Source organism: Oncorhynchus gorbuscha, linkage group LG06 (genome assembly GCF_021184085.1).
Source record: "Oncorhynchus gorbuscha isolate QuinsamMale2020 ecotype Even-year linkage group LG06, OgorEven_v1.0, whole genome shotgun sequence".
Lineage (NCBI taxonomy): Eukaryota > Metazoa > Chordata > Actinopteri > Salmoniformes > Salmonidae > Oncorhynchus > Oncorhynchus gorbuscha.
Window position 1 is genome coordinate 59,131,389 of NC_060178.1, and position 19,169 is coordinate 59,150,557.

At 43.4% G+C, this 19,169-nt stretch overlaps 1 long non-coding RNA gene across 1 annotated transcript; it reads right to left on the bottom strand.

The window, feature by feature from the left end:
- Window positions 1-465: 465 nt before the first annotated feature.
- Window positions 466-17,182, bottom strand: LOC124037191. Its single transcript, XR_006839141.1, has 12 exons — window positions 17,089-17,182; window positions 16,414-16,920; window positions 14,184-14,287; window positions 13,828-13,971; window positions 12,871-13,722; window positions 12,173-12,273; window positions 11,038-11,137; window positions 10,859-10,930; window positions 3,168-3,276; window positions 2,454-2,573; window positions 2,163-2,268; window positions 466-1,087 (listed from the first exon to the last, which is right to left on the bottom strand). It is a non-coding gene; the product is annotated as an uncharacterized LOC124037191 (long non-coding RNA).
- Between the last annotated feature and the right edge of the window lie 1,987 nt (window positions 17,183-19,169).

Genomic DNA, 19,169 nt, shown 5'->3' on the forward strand with positions numbered 1-19,169 from the left:
ATGGTGTGGGGGTGCTTTGCTGGTGACACAGTCTGTGATGTATTTAGAATTCAAGGCACACTTAACCAGCAAGGCTACCACAGCATTATGTAGCAATACACTATCCCATCTGGTTTGGGCTTAGTGAGACTATCATTTGTTTTTCAACAGGACAATGACCCAACATACCTCCAGGCTGTGTAAGGGCTATTTTACCAAGAAGGAGAGTGATGCGGACCACAGAGTGAAGAAAAAAAACAGCCAACAAGTGCTCAGCATATGTGGGAACTCCTTCAAGACTGTTGGAAAAGCATTCCAGGTGAAGCTGGTTGAGAGAATGCCAACAGTGTGCAAAGCTGTCATCAAGGCAAATGGTGGCTATTTGAAGAATCTCAAATATTAAATATATTTGTTTATCACTTTTAACATTTCTACATGATTCCATATGTGTTATTTCATAGTTGTGACGTCTTCCCTATTATTCTACAATGTAGAAAAAATGTAAAAATACAGAAGAATCTTTGAGTAGGTTTTCTAAAACCTTTGACAGGTAGTGTATGTCCTATACACAAATATAGGCCTAAACAGTTTAAAACATTCTTTGAAAAAGAATACGGAAAAGAGTGTTTCTTATTTGACAAGTCCAAGTGGTCCCTCCCCTTTTCAATCTGTTTTCCTCCATTTGCTACCTAATGAACATGGACCAGCAGCAAAACGCCCTCTGCCATTATCTAAATTTACACACCCATTCCCAGGAAAATCTGTAGACCCTATAGTTATAGCCTATTACTGCAAACTAAATCAAATCAAATGTTATTTGTCACATGCTATGTAAACGGCAGGTGTCGAATAACAGTGAAATGCTTACGGGGCCTTCCCAACAATGCAGAGAGAAAGAACTGGGGCATTTCTGGACGTGAGTACTTCCTCGTCAGGAAAAAAACAAATGATCTTTCAGCTTGTTTTATGTCCCACACACAAATACAGGCCTATGTAAAAAATGATTTGATGAGACAGGCTGCCCACACGCTCCCTCTCACCTGTCTCAGTCTCTCTCCTCCAGCACCCTGGTTCTTCCAGCCAATGGAGACGTTGAAGACATTGAACCCTGCCAACAACAACAAAGCCATCAGATGACTTCATATTCTATGATGTGGTCATGATCACCATGGTAACACTGACGCAGCAATGTCATGTGGGCAGTATTGGGGGATTCGTTTGAGAATATAGAGTCCCCTGCAAAGGAACAAAATAAATGTTATCATCATTATACAAAAACAATTTGGTTATATATATATATATAAATTGGGTAACAATTAAATGCCTTACTGTAATAGTTTTCAATAAAATGGTCAAAAATAAACAAAAATAGCTTTTTAGCAAAAAACAATTTCTCAATAAATAATTTTACTAGGACTGTATGTGTGTGGTCTGAGTGGGGAGGGGAAACTGAAAACTAGCTTTTATTGGCAGAGAGGTTTGGAACGCTCTTTGTTATTGGTCTATTAATTTTTTACCGCTTGGTGAGGTTACCAGGCAAGCCAAAATCCCACCCATGCGAAACCTGCTGATAGATGGACCTGTGTAGATTGTATTTTCAGACAGCAACTATCAGGATATAACACTGATCAAATGTTTTCACACTTTTACAGTGTTCGTTTATAATAATGATACAAAGCACAGGAATAATCGGCTATGAATGATCGGCTATGAAAAGCCAACTGTCATTTACTCCTGAAGTGCTGACCTGTTGCACTCTCTACAACCACTGTGATTATTATAATCTGACCCTGTTGGTCATCTATGAACGTTTGAACATCTTGGCCATGTACTGTTATAATCTCCACCCGGCACAGCTAGAATAGGACTGGCCCCCCCTCAGAGCTTGGTTCCTCTCTAGATTTCTTCCTAGGTTCCGGCCTTTCTAAGGAGATTTTCCTAGCCACTGTGCTTCTACATCTGCATTGCTTGCTGTTTGGGGTTTTAGGCTGGGGCATCGGCTGATGTAAAAAGGGCTTTATAAATACATTTGATTGATTGATTGACCGAATAATAATTTTGACTGCACTGGGCCCTTAATAAAGTCTTTATATGCATGACAGGGTCATAATGCCCTACATAGATACTCTTTCATGCAGCGCTAATGCTGGAACAGTTATAACAGGCTTTAACTGTGTACGTACCACAGACATCGGTTTCCTCAGTACAGTAGCAACAGGAGCATCGGACTGACCTAACCCTAAAATGTGGCTTTGGGACAGGCCGAGTGGTCCAGGCACTCATCTATGTCTGCATTAGGAGGGAAATTATCATTATGTGCATTCATCTCTCCATATATACGACTGTAACATATGGCCTATAGACCTTAGATCTATTACATTGTCTTTATAAGTGTATATACAGAGTATGGCAGCCATATTAGGGATTTGTCAGATTTCAGACAAAACTCCATCTAGGGGTCAACGGGTCAGTACCTGTACAGTGGCATCCGTCCCCAGTAAAGCCAGGCTTGCACCTGCAGCTGTAGTTGTACCCTGAGCTGATGCTGTCAGCCATCTTGTGACGTCGAAAGAGGAAGGGAGGGAGGTAGAAGTCTGAGAGGAAAAGAATGACAGACATGAATGAGGACAGCTCAATGGTAATGAACAGGGCCAGGAGTTTATCTTTGCAAGTAATAAATAAATTCCTGAATCCAGGTGAGGGGTTGCTAGTGGAGTCTTGTTCATTAGGGCATGAAAAGACGAGCTCCAGGCAGTGCATCCCTGTTTTCTACCCCGTTTTCTGTCTAATGAACACAACCCTTGTAATCCTAAACACACTAACCATCCTCAAAGCACTTGTATCCCTGCCTGTCCTCATAGATGGTAGGTGGCGGGGGGCACTATCCACAGGTGAACTGGTCTGTCTCTCCCTGGGATTGAGACTGGGACTGGCACTGCACTCCTGGGAAGTTAGGCTTCCCTTTACACACTTCGGTGGTATTCCGACAGAATTAGGCCACAGACACCCTACCACCTGGGAGGACAAGACACAAAGGAAGGGTGTGTGGGTTGATCGGCATGGGAATATCATCTCACACTCAAAACCCAGGACTATACTGCGCTCTGGGAGAAAACACCCAATTATGGGATTACAGGTAACTTCACGAAGAGGGGAGTTGCATGTGTGTGTGTGTGTGAGTAGCTCACTTTTCCCAACAGAGGCTTGTGGTGGTCTGGGGAAGAGCATTGAGAAGCTTATATTGTTGGCATCTTGAGTGCCGATCTGCACGTGAACAGTGGATTTGAGGCATGTTACCTACATGGGAGAGAAATTTGAGCATGTCAATGGCCTATAGAGAGGCATGCTAACTGACCTCAATCACCACTACACCGCATTTGATGAATTCTTACACAACGGTTGGTAGAATGCGTTGGAGTCGGATGAAGTTGCACATAGAGGCTAACCTAAGGTCCGTTTTGCGTTTATCCCGCTAAACCAGCCCAATTAGGGTAGTAATTAAGATTAGAGTCTGTAATTGGGGAGAGAGTAAGCTGCTCCTAGATATTTGTCCAGGGGGCAACTATTTCAACTCCTTCAATGTGATTTATTGACTTTAAGCCTCACTCACAGGTCAGGGACCAAACCGAGGGGTGTATTTTTACCAACTTGTCAGGCCCAAAGCTGAAAGGGTGAAAGACCGCTCCTTTAAACACCTAGCAATGTCTGTTGAATGGCTACCAATACTTGGAGGGTTGTTGTTGGGGAAGGTCATCAAGCTTCCCGTCAGACTGCAGGGAGTCATCGGTGTGGTTGGAACTCCAGAGGCCCAGCAGGCCCACGGTGCGGTTGTAGAAGGTCTGGGGGACCTCCACCAGAGCAGCCAGCTACTGTCCACCATCACCTCCATCCACCCTCCAGACTACCATGTGTAGAGCCCAAACCTGGTATTTAGTCGTGGATTTCGCAACGTGGTTCGCTTTTAACAGCTAGGACTGCTATTTCTTGTCCCGGAATCCCGCTTAGCAGACAGTTTGAAGCCTGCTTGACAGAGATGCCATCAAGCTAACGAAGATGATACCAGAGCTTTGCAATGGAGCGCTCTTTGTCTGGAGAAATAAATGAACTGTTCCAGTGCTGTAGGAGCTTTGTTTCGGGACAAACCAGATCACTCAGAGTTCCAATCCGGCAATTATTTGCTTGTCAATGATTAGAGGCTGGAGGTGTGCTCCTTGATCATGCAGGTCGACCAGCCTACGTAAGAAACTGGGGAAAACGCAAAGTGGAATGATTACCTCTTCTACGCTGGTAGCTGGACGGCGTTCACACTTGTTGGATGCATCTCCGCCTTGTCGTTTGTCATTATCAGGCTGGCCAGGCAATAGTGGAGTGGAAGGAGCACAGCAAGAGGAGCAAGGCAATCAACAATCGTCGCATCTCACGAGCCGTGGAAGCTGAACTAGACTCCCAACTAGAGGCCAAGGTGTGGATACAAACAACAAATAGTTTCGTTGTCCTGGAGCCTGATCTTCCTGCACCTTCGTCGCTGGGGGTGTCTGCGGCCGCAGTGCCTATTCCTACGATTTCGAAGTCGACAACAGACAACCTTCTGTCCCTTTTCTGGATCGAGCAGGACTTCTCCATCTGTCAGAGGCTTGCGCCGGGAGCAACGGGCTCAAGTTCTCCTGCCTCTCACCCATCCATAAAGGGTTCTCCTGGCTGCACCCCAGCCAGGATTTTAGCCAGCTCTATTGTAGAGGTCGACCGATATCTCACACACACACACACACACACACACACACACACACACACACACACACACACACACACACACACACACACACACACACACACACACACACACACACACACACACACACACACACACACACACACACACACACACACACACACACACACAATGACAATTGCAACAATACTGAATGAACAATGAACTTTTATTTGACCTTAGTATAATACTTTTTTTTGTCTGAAATAAATAATGAATCAGGCTCAATTAGGTTTAAATAATGCAAAAACACAGTGTTGGAGAAGAAAGTAAAAGTGCAGTATGTGCCATGTAAGAAAGCGAATGTTGAAGTCCCTTGCTCAGAACATGAGAACATATGAAAGCTAGTGGTTCCCTTTAACACGAATCTTCAATATCCCCAGTTAAGAAGTTTTAGGTTGTAGTTATTATAGGAATTATGACGCATTGACTATTTCTCTCTGTACCATTTGTATTTCAATTTCCTTTGACTATTGGATGTTCTTATAGGCACTTTAGTATTGCCAGCCTAATCTTGGGAGTTGATAGGCTTGAAGTCATAAACAGCGCTGTGCTTCAAGCATAGTTAAGAACTGCAAACACACTAAAGAGCTTTTTGAATGAATGCTTACAGGCTTGCTCCTGCCTACCACCCTGCAATCTGACTGCTCTATCAAATATCAAATCAGACTTCATTATAATATAATAAACACACATAAATACGAGCCTTTCGTCATTATAATAATAATAATAATATATGCCATTTAGCAGACGCTTTTATCCAAAGCGACTTACAGTCATGTGTGCATACATTCTATGTATGGGTGGTCCCGGGGATCGAACCCACTACCCTGGCGTTACAAGCGCCATGCTCTACCAACTGAGCAAATCCGGAAACGATCATTTTGAAAACAAAACGTTTCTTCTTTCAGTGAAATATGGAGCCGTTCCATATTTTATCGAACGGGTGGCATCCCTAAGTCCAAAAATTGCTGTTATGATATGTACACAACCTTCAATGTTATGTCATAATTATGTAAAATTCTGGCAAACGAATTACGGTCTTTATTAGGAAGAAATGGTTCGCAACGAGCCAGGTGGCCCAAACTGCTGCACAAACCCTGACTCTGCTTGCACTGAACGCAAGAGAAGTGACACAATTTCCCTCGTTAATATTGCCTTCAAAAATGAATTTATTTTAACTAAATATGCAGGTTTAATAAATATATACTTATTTTTTATATATAAATATATTTTAAGAAAGGCATTGATGTTTTTGTTTTGGTACATTTGTGTAACGATTGTGCTTTTTTTGCAAATGCGCTTTTGTTAAAGTCATCACCCGTTTGGCGAAGTTGAAATAGGCTGTGATTTGATGATAAATTAACAGGCACCGCATTGATTATATGCAGCGCAGGACAAGCTTGTTAACCTCGTAATATCATCGACCATGTGTAGTTAACTACTGATTGATTGTTTTTTATAAGATAAGTTTAATCCTAGCTAGCAACTTACCTTACCTCCTTGCAGCCACAAGGTCCTTTTGATGCTGCACTCCAGTATCAGGTGGTCAGCCTGCCATGCAGTTTCCTCGTGGATTGCAATGTCATCGGCCATAATCGGCATCCATAAATGTCGATTACCGATTGTTATGAAAACTTGGCCCTAATTAATCAGCCCTGGCGATTAATCTGTCGACTTCTACTCCATTGTAAGAAATGTGATGACACTAGCGTTCCACCTCGACAACAGCCAGTGAAATTGCAGTGCGCCAAATTCAAAACAACAGAAATCCCAAAATTAAAATTCCTCAAACATACAAGTGCTATACACCATTTTAAAGATAAACTTCTTGTAAATTCAACAGTGTCCAATTTCAAATAGGCTTTACAGCAAAAGCACACTTTGCGATTATGTTAGGTCAGCGCTAAGCCACAGAAAAACATACAGCCATTTTCCAACCAAGGAAAGGTGTCACAAAAGTCAGAAATATCATTCAAATTAATCACTTACCTTTGATGATCTTCATCTGGTGGCACTCCCAGGTCTCCATTTTAGACAATAAATGTTTGTTTTGTTCGATAATGTCCCTCTTTATGACCAAAAACCTCCTTTGTGTTTGCGCGTTCAGTCCAGTAATCCGAATGCACAGGGTGCGGGCACTAATTCCAGATGAAAAGTTTTTTTTTTAAAGTACAATAAAAGTTGGTAGAAACATGTCAAACGATGTTGAAAATCAATCCTCCGGTTGTTTTTGTCATAAATAATAAATTATATTTCAACCGGACAAAAGCTTCGTCAATAGAAAAGGAAAAATAAGAAATGGCGCATGGCTGATGTCTGGAAATTTCCACTGTCCACTGATTGAAAGTGGTGTATCTCCCTCAGTTTTCAGAGTAAAAGTTCTGAAGCAATGCCTAAAGACTGGTCACATGTTGAGGAAAGCCATATATATTGTGAACAGGGTCCTAAGTCTTTATATGGTGGATAGGCTTTCAATGGAAAAACAGCCAATTAAACAAAAAAAGCACTTCCTGGTTGGATTTTCCTCAGGTTTTCACCTGCCATATCAGTTCTGTTATACTCACAGACAATATTTTAACGGTTTTGGAAACTTTAGAGTGTTTTCTATCCAAATCTACTAATTATATGCATATCCTAGCTCATGGGCCTGAGTAGCAGGCAGTTTAATTTGGGCATGCTTTTCATCCAGAGGTGAAAATACTGTCCCTTACCCAAGAGAGGCTAAGCTGCTCCCGAATGTACTACGTCAGGACATGGAAATCGATTCTATCATAGTTCATGTGGGTTTTAATGACATTATGAAGGGCAGCTCTGAACAGTTGAAACTGGATTTTAAAGAGCTGATTGACTCTCTGCTAAACATTATCCGGCCCTGTGCCGTCTCTGAATCGTGGCACTGAGCGCTTTAGCATGATTCTTTCCCTTCACAACTGGCTACGTGATAATTGAAGCTCAATGGGTGTAACTTTTGTTGTCAATTTTGATACCTTTTGGAAAATAAGGAGGATAGGATCCACCCAAATCAGTTGGGTTCCTGGATCCTTTCACAGCATTATAAGGTTGCATTGAGACAATGACTTATCAATGACCCAAGCCCAGCTCAGTTAATTACTACCATTGTGACGCAGAGTTGTCACAATGTTTAAGCAAATGTACATTATACCAGGGGTGTTTGTAAACACAATTTAAGTAACCTAATGTATGTCCCTCTACCTGCCCTGAATGCTTCTGCTTATCCTACAGCGATGCTATGCAGTAATCATGTGCCTTTGAACCAGATTTATACTGTTGGCACTGAGGCGGTGTGCCCTAGGAGGAAGTCCCCTGTGTGCAGCTCACCCTGCACTAACATAAATAACCTGAGCATATCTACTTCTGCTAAGCTTCCCAGTTAAGCAATGAAAACAAGTAAGCATTCGAGAAGTGCTCAAAATAGCCCACGTTAACATATGTAGCTTAAGAAAACAGGTTCATGCAATCAATAATTTGCTAGTAACAGATTGCATTCATATTCTGACTATCTCTGAAACTCACTTAGATAATACCTTTGATGATACAGTGGTAGCAATATAAGGTTATAACATTTACAGAAAAATGCCAATGGTGGAGGTGTTGATATTTATATTCAGAACCACATTCCTGTAAAGATTAGAGAGGATCTTATGTTAAATAATGGTGAAGTAATATGGCTTCTGGTTAACCTCCAGGGTAGTTACAAACAGCACAGGAATGCAATCATCAACATGTATTCATCACATCTTTACTAATGCTGCAGAAATGAGCTTGAAAGCAGTATCCAGATCCATCGGATGTAGTGATCACAGTATAGTAGCCATATCTATGAAAACCAACGTTCCAAAGGCTGGGCCTAATATTGTGTATAAGAGGTCATACAACATGTACTGTCGTGATTCATATGCTGTTGATGTAAAGAATAGTTGTTGGTCTGTGGTGTATAATGAGGAGCAAACAGATGCTGCACTTGACACATCTATGAAAATTGCTTATTCAAGTTACTAATAAGCATGCACCCATTAAGAAAATGACACAAAAAAAGGTTAAATCCCTGTGGATTGATGAGGAATTGAAAAAAAAATATTTTCGAGAGGGATAAGGCAAATCTAATGGCAAATAAGTCTGGCTGCACAACCGATTGGCGAATGCATTGCAAATTGAGAAATCATGGGACTGAACTGAATAAAAAGAAGAAGAAAATACACTATGAAACAAAGATAAATTACATAAGGAATAATAGTTCAATGCTTTGGAGCACCTTAAATGACATTTTGGGAAAAAAGGCAAACTCAGCTCCATCATTCAATGAATCAAATGGCTAATTCGTCACAAAACCAACTGATATTGCCAACTACTATAATAAGCAGGATAAGCTAACATGACATGCCAGCAACAAACACTGACATTACACATCCAAGTATATCTGGCCAAATTATGAAAGACAAGCATTGTAATTTTGAATTCCGTAAAGTGAGTGTGGAAGAGGAGAATAAAATTGTCTTATCAACAATGACAAGCCACCGGGGTCTGACAACTCGGATGGAAAATTACTAAGGATAATAGTGGATGATATTGCCACTCCTATTTGGCATATTTTCAATGTAAGCCTACTAGAAAGTGTGTGCCCCCAGGCTTGGAGGGAAGCAAAAGTAATTCCACTACCTAAGAATAATAAAGGCCCAACAACAAGCACTTACACAAATGACTGATGTTTGGCTGAGAGAAATTCATGATAAAAAGATTGTGAGGGCTGTTTTGTTAGACTTCAGTGCAGCTTTTGACATTATCAATCATAGTCTGCTGCCTGAAAAACATATGTGTTATGGCTTTACACCACTGCTATATTGTGGATACAGAGTTAACTGTCTAACAGAACACAGAGGGCGTTCTTTAATGGAAGCCTCTCCAACATAATCCATGTGGAAACAGGAATTCCCCAGGGCAGCTGTCTAGTCACCTTACTTTTTGCAATTTTTACTAATGACATGCCACTGAGTAAAGCCAGCGTGTCTATGTATGCAGATGACTCAACCCTATGCATGTCAGTTACTACAACGACTGAAATGACTGCTACACTTTTCAAAGAGCTGCAGTTCGTTTCAGAGTGGGTGGCAAGTAATAAATTAGGCATAAATATTTCTAAAACTAAAAGCATTGTATTTGGGACAAATCATTGATTAAGCCATAAACCTCAACCAAATCTTGTAATAAATAATGTGGAAATTGAGAAAGTTGAGGTGACTAAACTGCTTGGTGTAACCCTGGACTGTAAAACTGTCATGGTCAAAACATGTCGATACAACAGTAGCTAAGATGGGAATAAGTCTGTTCATAATAAAGCAATGCTCAACCTTCTTAAAAGCACTATCAACACTATTCTACAGGCCCTAGTTTGGTCACACCTGGACTACTGGTCAGGTGCCACAAAAAGGGCAAAAATTGCAATTGACTCAGATCAGGGCAGCACGGATGGCCCTTGGATGTACACAGAGAGCTAAAATGCATGTCAATCTCTCCTGGCTCAAAGTGGAGGAGAGATTGACTTCATCACTACTAGTATTTATGAGAGGTATTGACATGTTGAATGCAACAAGCTGTCTGTTTGAATTACTAGCGCACAGCTTAACACATATGCATACCCCACAAAACATGCCACAAGAGGTCTCTTCACAGTCCCAGAACAGACTATGGGAGGCGCACAGTGTTATATAGAGCCATGACTACATGGAACTCTATTCCACATCAAGTAATTGATGCCAGCACTAAAATTAGATACAAAAAAACAGATAAAAATACACCTTATGGAACAGTGGGGACTGTGAAGAAACACAAACATAGGCACAGACACGTGCATACACACACACACGATAACATACGCACTATACACACACGTACGCATGGATTTTGTACTGTAGATATGTGGTGGTAGTGTTGGAGTAGGGGCCTGAGGGCTCACAGTGTGTTGTAAAATCTGTATTTTAATGTTTTCTAAATTGTATAAACTGCCTTAATTTTGCTGGATCTCAGGAAGAGTAGCAGCAGCTAATGGGGGATCCATAATAAATACAAATATAGCCGGTGATCAAACCTTACCGACAGAGACCTCCACATCATCCACACCAGGACCTCCAGTCCCTCTCCTGACTATGCACACCGCCACTTAACCTAAACACACACACATTCACACCGAGGTAAGGATAATTAACCACATGAGATTTACAGCCCATAATACAACCCATAAGGCGCACACACATGCACGCACACACACTGACCTTGTGGAAAGGAGCCATCGTCACCACCGCGGGGACCCGTCTGGCCTGTCCATCTGTCTCCAGCTCGTCCTTCTCGCCCTGCAGCGTGAAGATAATGGAGCTGGTGTAGGAGGAGAGGTGCACAATGACAAACTTGCCGCAGGGCCTTGAAGGAGTACTCAGTCCCATTGAAGGTGATGAAATGAAGGCTACTGTACACCATGCCGGCAGACATAACAGATACACATGACTAGGACACCATTCACTAACCAAGGCTGTATACAGTACATTTACACTGACAGGCACGGTGCGATGGATCTGTCTATTATCACATAATGGGGCCAAACATGTGGGATATATATTATTATAAACTGGGTGGGTCGAGCCCTGAACTCTGATTGGCTGACAGCTGAGTTAAATCAGACCCTATATCACACATGACTGTATGACTAAATAGCATATATTTTATTATTATTATTAAGTCAGACCGTTACTATGACTAAACTAATTACATTTGCAACCAGTTTCTAATAGCAATAAGGTACCTCGGGGGTTTGTGTTATATGGCCCATATGCCAAGGCTATGTCATGTCTGCTCCCGCTCTTCCCTCCCCCTGGCGCTTGAGGGCAGCAGGTTGCCATGCATCAGGCACTCCTGCCATCCATCACGCACACCTGCCTTCCCTCGTCACACGCATCAGCGTTATTGGACTCACCTGGACTCACTCATCACCTGTTGATTTCCTCCCCTATATCTGTCAGTTCCCTTTCTCTGTTCCCTGCTGCTGCATTGATTGTTTTTTGTCTTTGTTTGCTGACGCTGTTCCTGTCTTGTTATATGTCTGTTATTTATTCAATGTTTGACTCCCCGTACCTGCTTCGTCTCTCCAGCGTCAACTCATGTGATAGGCTAAGGGCTGTGTCCAGGCACTCTGCATTGCGTTGTGCGTTAGAACAGCCCTTAGCCGTGGTATATTGGCCATATCCACACCACCTCGGGCCTTATTGCTTAAATATATTGTGATCCAAGTAAATAATAATGAATTAAACGAGTTGACAGGAGCTGAAGGTAAATTAACCCCATTCCGCTGAGTAGAGGTAAGCAATCACCAATGCTGTGTGTTGCCTTGGCTGCTTTTATGCAGCAGTCGCTCACCCAGCCATAACCTTGGCAACGGTCCAGGGGTGTCATGGCCAGATAGAGGTGGCACAGAGGAGACAGGATACAACACCATTGGAACAGAAGGAGATCCTCAACTAGAAATGATAAAAGACAAAACTATTGTTAGGCAATAAGAACGAGTTTGCTCGTTTAAAAGACATGCAGTTAGTGATTACATCATTGAGTGGTATTATTGATTTGAACAACATTCCAAATGGCAGGTTGATCTTTCACTATATGACTTAAATGAGACGTTACCTACAGTGAGCTCCAGAAGTATTGGGACAGTGACCCATTTTTTATGTTTTGGCTCTATACTCCAGCAATCTGGATTTGAACTGATACAATTGCTGTGATGTGCATACAGTCAGCTTTCATTTGAGAGTATTTTCATTCAAGTCAGGTGACCCGTTTGGAAATTACAGCACTTTTTGTTCATGTCCCCCCATTTTTAGGGACCACAAGTATTAAGACAAATTCACTTATGTGTGTTAAAGTAGTCAAACGTTTATTATTTGGTCCCATATTCCTAGCACACAATGTTTACATCAAGCTTCTGACTCTACAAACTTTGGACTCTAAAAACTGTCATAATACTGTTGGTTCTCACTGTACGTGTTTCTGTGCAGAGGCTCTAGTGAAATAGCACTCGCTGTATCCAGCCAACAGGGCACCTTGTGGGTCATACATACATTGGACAGGATGGACTGGAACACGCCACCCCAGCGCAGTCCCAGTAGCTCCGTTACCCGTATCTGATCCTGCTGGTTGAGGGGCAGGGTCTCAGGCCCGTATGCCAGATCCTCCAGTGCTTGGGTGTGGGGGCACCACGACACCCCCTTGGCCCACTCCTTTGGCTCAGGCTCCTTTACTGCTTACACCTGGCACCTCTTCTGGGGGTTCCGTTTGGGCTCTGACCTATATTTCCCCTCACCTCCTTAAGCCTGTACCGCCACCCAAATAGATTCATTTCATTTGTGATCTCGTTGAAAAAGTGGTGGAGCCTTTGGCCAGGACCCCAACTCCCCGAAGCGTAGCAGAGCGAAGGAGTGCTCCCCGTCGGTAGTCAGGATGTACTAGAAGGTGTTAGTCTGGAAGTGGGCACAAGGTGGCACCACAGGAATAAAAATAATAGGTGAGAACTGACATAGCTGGGAGAATGTAACCTAACACCTGAGGTTCTCACAATGCACACAACAATGGATGCCAAACTAGGACAAACATCAGAGCAAACTATACCACACCCTACCGTCCAATAACTAACTTTCCTGACAGATATGCAATCATGTTTACCACCAATAGACACCCAAAGTATATGCCTATATTGGAATATGACATAACTGGAACATGGACATTGAAAACAGACCAATACTCTGAGTGGTTCATTTCCTGGTAGTAGACAGCCATCACATGATCCCAGGTGATCTTTACAACGCAGGCTGGGGTAAACGCAGGTTTGCCCTTCTGTTCCGTGTAACATCCTCCGCTGTACGATTGAAGACAATTTGGGAATATGTATCAGACATATTCAGCTGGTGGTATTCCTAGGAGAGAGAAAATAATGAAGAGAAGGTGTGATTAGTAAATCCCCACTTTGATTCCACTTTGACCCAAATTCAATTCTGACCCCTCAACTCTTGACCTCTCACCTGATAGAGCAGCTTCCCCTCCCCATGGGTGAGGTCAGCATCGTAGGTCAGAACACTGCCAGCATGGCAGAAACCCTTAGGGAAGGGGACAGGAAGCAGGAACTAGTTCTGACTGACAAACTGGATAAGTCCATTATCTGAGAACTAAGCAGGATAGAGAATAATGTTTCACTAAATGTCCACAGCAAAGGCCATTTCAGAGAAGAATCACAGTGATGTACATTTTCTTCCAACTGCAAAATAGAGGAAAAATAGAATTGTACAAAAATGTAAATAGTACTCATCACTTATTGTCTTGCTCTCTTTAGTTCAGGATTTCCAGTGTAAGAGTTGTGGGTAAAGATGTGGATACTTACATAGATCCGATCAAACAGCTTGCCCATGAAGCGGAAATCCATAATTGGTGTGACGTAAAGAGAGATCCCATCTTCTTTGTCCAATCACAATCCTCAATCTTCCCCTGGTCACCAAACGGATACAAATGTGAATGAAATGCACAGTTAGTCAAACAGTGGCACACCCCATTATAATTATGACATTATGATACACTTTCACCCCCCGACTTACAGAAAACGTTTGACCTCTGTCATTGCCAACAAAGGGTATATAACAAAGTATTGAGATAAACTTTTGTTATTGACCAAATACTTATTTTCCACCATAATTTGCAAATAAATTCATTTAAAATCCTACAGTGTGATTTTCTGGATTTTTTCTCTCTCATTTTGTCTGTCATAGTTGAAGTGTACCTATGATGAAAATTACAGGCCTCTCTCATCTTTTTAAGTGGGAGAACTTGCACAATTAGTGGCTGACTAAATACTTTTTTGCCTCACTGTAAGCAGACAATGAAAGCTCTTCCAATATTTTATGATGATATTTCTCTAAAAACAGGCTATAGGCCACATGTGCACCACCAAGTCAGAACAGTAGGCTAAGTTATGGGGGGAAAAGGGACCAAATTATTAGGGTGAGGCACATGGGCTACTAATAGCTTACTACACAACATACACTTAGTATCGCTACAGTATACATATCTTTTTGGCATATTACATCATTTTTGCAGCAGCATACAATACATTTTTGCACCTTGTTGTGCTCACTTGAACAGAAAGGTGGCACGTCGATCCTTTGTGGGCAAATTTTGTCATTAAACTTTTTTTTTAATGGTGCTTTCAAAACAACTGGGAACTCTGAAAAAAACATGGTCAAATTATGATGTCAGTGATCTCCAGGTCGGAGCTCAAGAAAGAGGCCAGAGTTTTTGACTTGGAATTCCGAGTTGGATGACCGTTCAAAATGTATTCTCCCAGCCGGAGCTCGTTTTTTTCTCCCCAGAGTTCCCAGTTGAAGTCTGAGATTTCCCAGTTCCGAGTTTCCAGTTGTTTTGAACGTGGCAGAAGTCATGTTGGATTGACAGCATGGCCAATGTTGAATGTTTATCCTTTTAAGCTTGGAAAAAAGACCCTTAAACCCAGACTTGGACCACACGCCCACTCCACTGAATAGCAGGCAAAAGATTGCTTTGCAATGCTTGCAGTTACCCACTGATTCCTTCCAAACCCCTCATTGTTGAATTTTGTGATTTCCAACTTGTATAATGTTTATGTCCAATGAGCACCGATACGTTTTTATCTAGAATTTCTCTTCATAATTTATCTTTATATGACAAGGATTTGCCAATAGATTGTCAACTTGATTCATGATGATGACTGCTACTTGCTAGCTAAGATTTTGAAAGTGACGTATGACATGATCAGTCCATGAATTTAATCTGATTTGACCACATTTTATCTGTGGCAAATGACCAAATGAGCAAATGAGTCTTCTTGGATGGCATTTTTATTTGACCTCTTTTTCGTGGTATCCAATTGTTTTTTTTAGCAGCTACTATCTTGTCTCATCGCAACAACTCCCGTACGGGCTCGGGAGAGACGAACGTTGAAAGTCATGCGTCCTCCGATACACAACCCAACCAAGCCGCACTGCTTCTTAACACACCCGCACCAATGTGTCGCACCAATGTGTCGGAAGAAACACCATGCACCTGGCAACCTTGGTTAGCGCGCACTGCGCCCAGCCCGCCACTAGAGTCGCTGGTGATGCGCGATGAGACAAGGACATCCCTACCGGCCAAGCCCGCTGGGCCAATTGTGCTGGGCCAATTGTGTGTCGCCCCACGGACCTCCGGTCGCGGCCGGTTACGACAGAGCCTGGGCGCGAAACCAGAGTCTCGGAGGGGTTGAATTTTCGAGCTCTCTTCGTAGATTTTGCAGTGACGTAGTGTCCCCATGTGTGAGAGAACACTGAGCCAATCACGGTTCAACTAGAGAACATAACCAACCCCATCCCTGTTTTCCGCTGGCTGCCCCACCACCACTACAGAAAGCACTGAGCCTGGCTGAAACACCTGCATTTTGGAGCTGCCTTTAAGAAAGCAAAAAAAAGAGACCATGTTTGTATGCACTGTTATTGACTCTTTCTTTTACATTGTTTGCAAGCTAATATGTGACACATTAATGCTAACATGCAAAAAAAAAAAAAAAAAACTTTTTGCTAGACAGGTAGAGCTCAAAACTGAATTACCGGTCACCACTGGCCCACGCCCTCCACCAGGTGCCATTGCCCGTGTGGTCCTTCTGTAGCTCAGTTGGTAGAGCATGGCGCCTGTAACGCCAGGGTAGTGGGTTCGATTCCCGAGACCATCCGTATCCACACACGCTCACTCGTCCTCATGGACGAGTTGTGGGGCTGGGTGGAGTTGTAAGGACACTCGTGAACATCCTGGCACTCATAGCCACTGCCCTCGGTGCCAGTTGAAGGATCCAACCTGTTACATGAAGAAAACACAGAGGAACCCAAGAGCGGACTCAGATGCAGATGCAGAAGCAGAGATGAATGAACCAAAATGTTTATTGTACACAGAACGATATGGAGTGCAGAACCGGGGTTGCTCAACAGGGGGAGAACTGCGGGTTAGGATGACACTGGATGAACACCAGAGGGCGCAGTGGGAGCAGATGTGACACAACCATTTGTAGCAGCTGGCAACAGGGTGGCACCCTCCATTTTGGGTTTGGCACTCATCAATGTCTATAATTCATCCAAAATGGGACAGTGTCAAGGAAACAGCCCCATAAGTTGCTAAAAAAAAAGCTCACACAAAAGCAGGGCAGGTACAGTATAGATGAACAGTCAAAACAATCAAAGTAATGTAATGTATAGTGATGATACAAATGACAAGAGAAATGGTTTGCTTACCAGAACAATTCTTCCCATCACCAGCAAAGCCACGGTGACAGAAACAAGAGGTGACTCGCAAACATACAGCACTCCTTTTCTCCAGATTCACTCTCATCCATATCGGAAGAGAGAGAGAGATAGAATTAGTCCCTTGAACACGGTCTTACCACATTATCAATTTTACAGAACAACATATTCTAAGTAAGATCATCAAACACCAGATTTTGAATAAAGAAAGACAGGACTTTGCAATTGAATGGTTATTGTGAAATATTGAGTAGTTCTGGTAATATTTGTGAACTAAATCAAGTCTTCTTAACAGCGCAGTTTGTCTCGTTCTGTCTGTAGCCTACTTTGCAGAGGCAGGCAAAAGAGCCTGGGATATTCACACAGTCTCATTCTGGGAGCACACACTCTCCTGTCGCTCACTTAAGTCAGAGCAGGTGAGTCAATCCCCCTCAAAGCCAAGGTAGCCAGCGGATGAGGGTTGGCAGAGCCCATGAAGGTGGCAGGCAGAGGCACATTAGAAACTGGGGGCCACACAGGTGTCATTATAGGTCACTGTCTTGTTCATACAGGAACAAACGTAGGCTCCGGGGGAGTTGACAAACTCTAACACGGGGGGGCAGGTGGCGGCGTTGGAGAGAGCACACTCATTCACATCCTGGCACCACCAGAAGCCGTCCCCGGTGAAGCCCTGCTGGCAAGAGTAGGAGAAGTCGCCGTGCACATTAGCACACAGTAACCACGGGTGGCAGGTGCCATTTGCAACGCACTCGTCCACATCCTCACACTTGGAGACGTTGCCTGTGAATCCGTGCTTACAGGTACAGGTATGGGAGCCCACTGTGTTCAAACAGGTGGCATTGTCGTGCCAGGGGTTGTCCACTTTGCACTCGTTGATATCCGTACAGGCCATGGTCACCTGGCTAGGGCACCCGTAAGCCCCCAAAGTGTTGGAGCAGCGCTCATTGAGGTGGCATGGCTCCTCCATGTTCTGTACACTCATTGTAGATGAGTCCCAGGCCATTAGGAGTTGTCCCCCCTTTTGCCCTTAGAACAGCTCCAATTTGTCAGGGCATGGACTCTACAAGGTGTCGAAAGCATTCCACAGGGATGCTGGCCCATGTTGACTCCAATGCCTCCCACAGTTGTGTCAAGTTGGCTGGATGTCCTTTGGATGGTGGACTATTCTGGATACACGTGGTAAACTGTTGAGTGAAAAACCCTGCAGCGTTGCAGTTCTTGACACACTCAAACCGGTGCGCCTGGCAGCTATCATACCCTGTTCAAGGGCACTTAAATATTTTGCCTATTCGCCCTCTGAATGGCACACATACACAATCGTTGTCTCAATTGTCTCAAGGCTTAAAAACCATTATTGAATCTGTCTCCCCCCCTTCATCTACACCAACTGAAGTGGATTTAACAGGTAACATCAATAAGGGATCATAGCTTTCACCTGGACTCACCTGGTCAGTTTGGCATGGAAAGAGCAGGTGTTCTTGATGTTTTGTACACTCTGTGTATATCCTGGCAGATGGTGCGGCTCACCAGGTCGAACCAGGCTGGACACAGACAGAAGGAACCTTTACTGTTGACGCAGATGGCTTTGTTCCAGCAGCCTCCATTGTCCACCAGTTCACATCTGGACACTGGATCACCCCATCCCCGGAGTAACATACTTGGCAGCTGCAGATGAACATGCCTGCCAGGTTGGTGCAGAGGGCATCGGGGTTGCACTGCTGTGCCATGGAGCACTTGTCCAGGTCCTCACAGGTGATGCTGTTGCCCCTGTTGCCCCTGAACTTACAGGTGAAGGAGCCCAGGAAGTTGGCACAGGTGAAGAAGGGGCTACAGTGCCCAATGGCACACTCATCCAGGTTCCTGCACTTGGAGTTATTGAATGTCATGTATCCGGTGCCAAAGTTGCAGTAGAACGGAACTTCGGTGTTGACAGACCCACCGAAGCAGGGCAGATATTAAGAATGACAAACTCTCTTCCATCCCTTAGATATCCGGAGCGGCAGGAGCAGTCATAGCTGCCCAGCACATTGATACAGACAGTGTTGAGATCACATTTATTCTGCCAATTACAC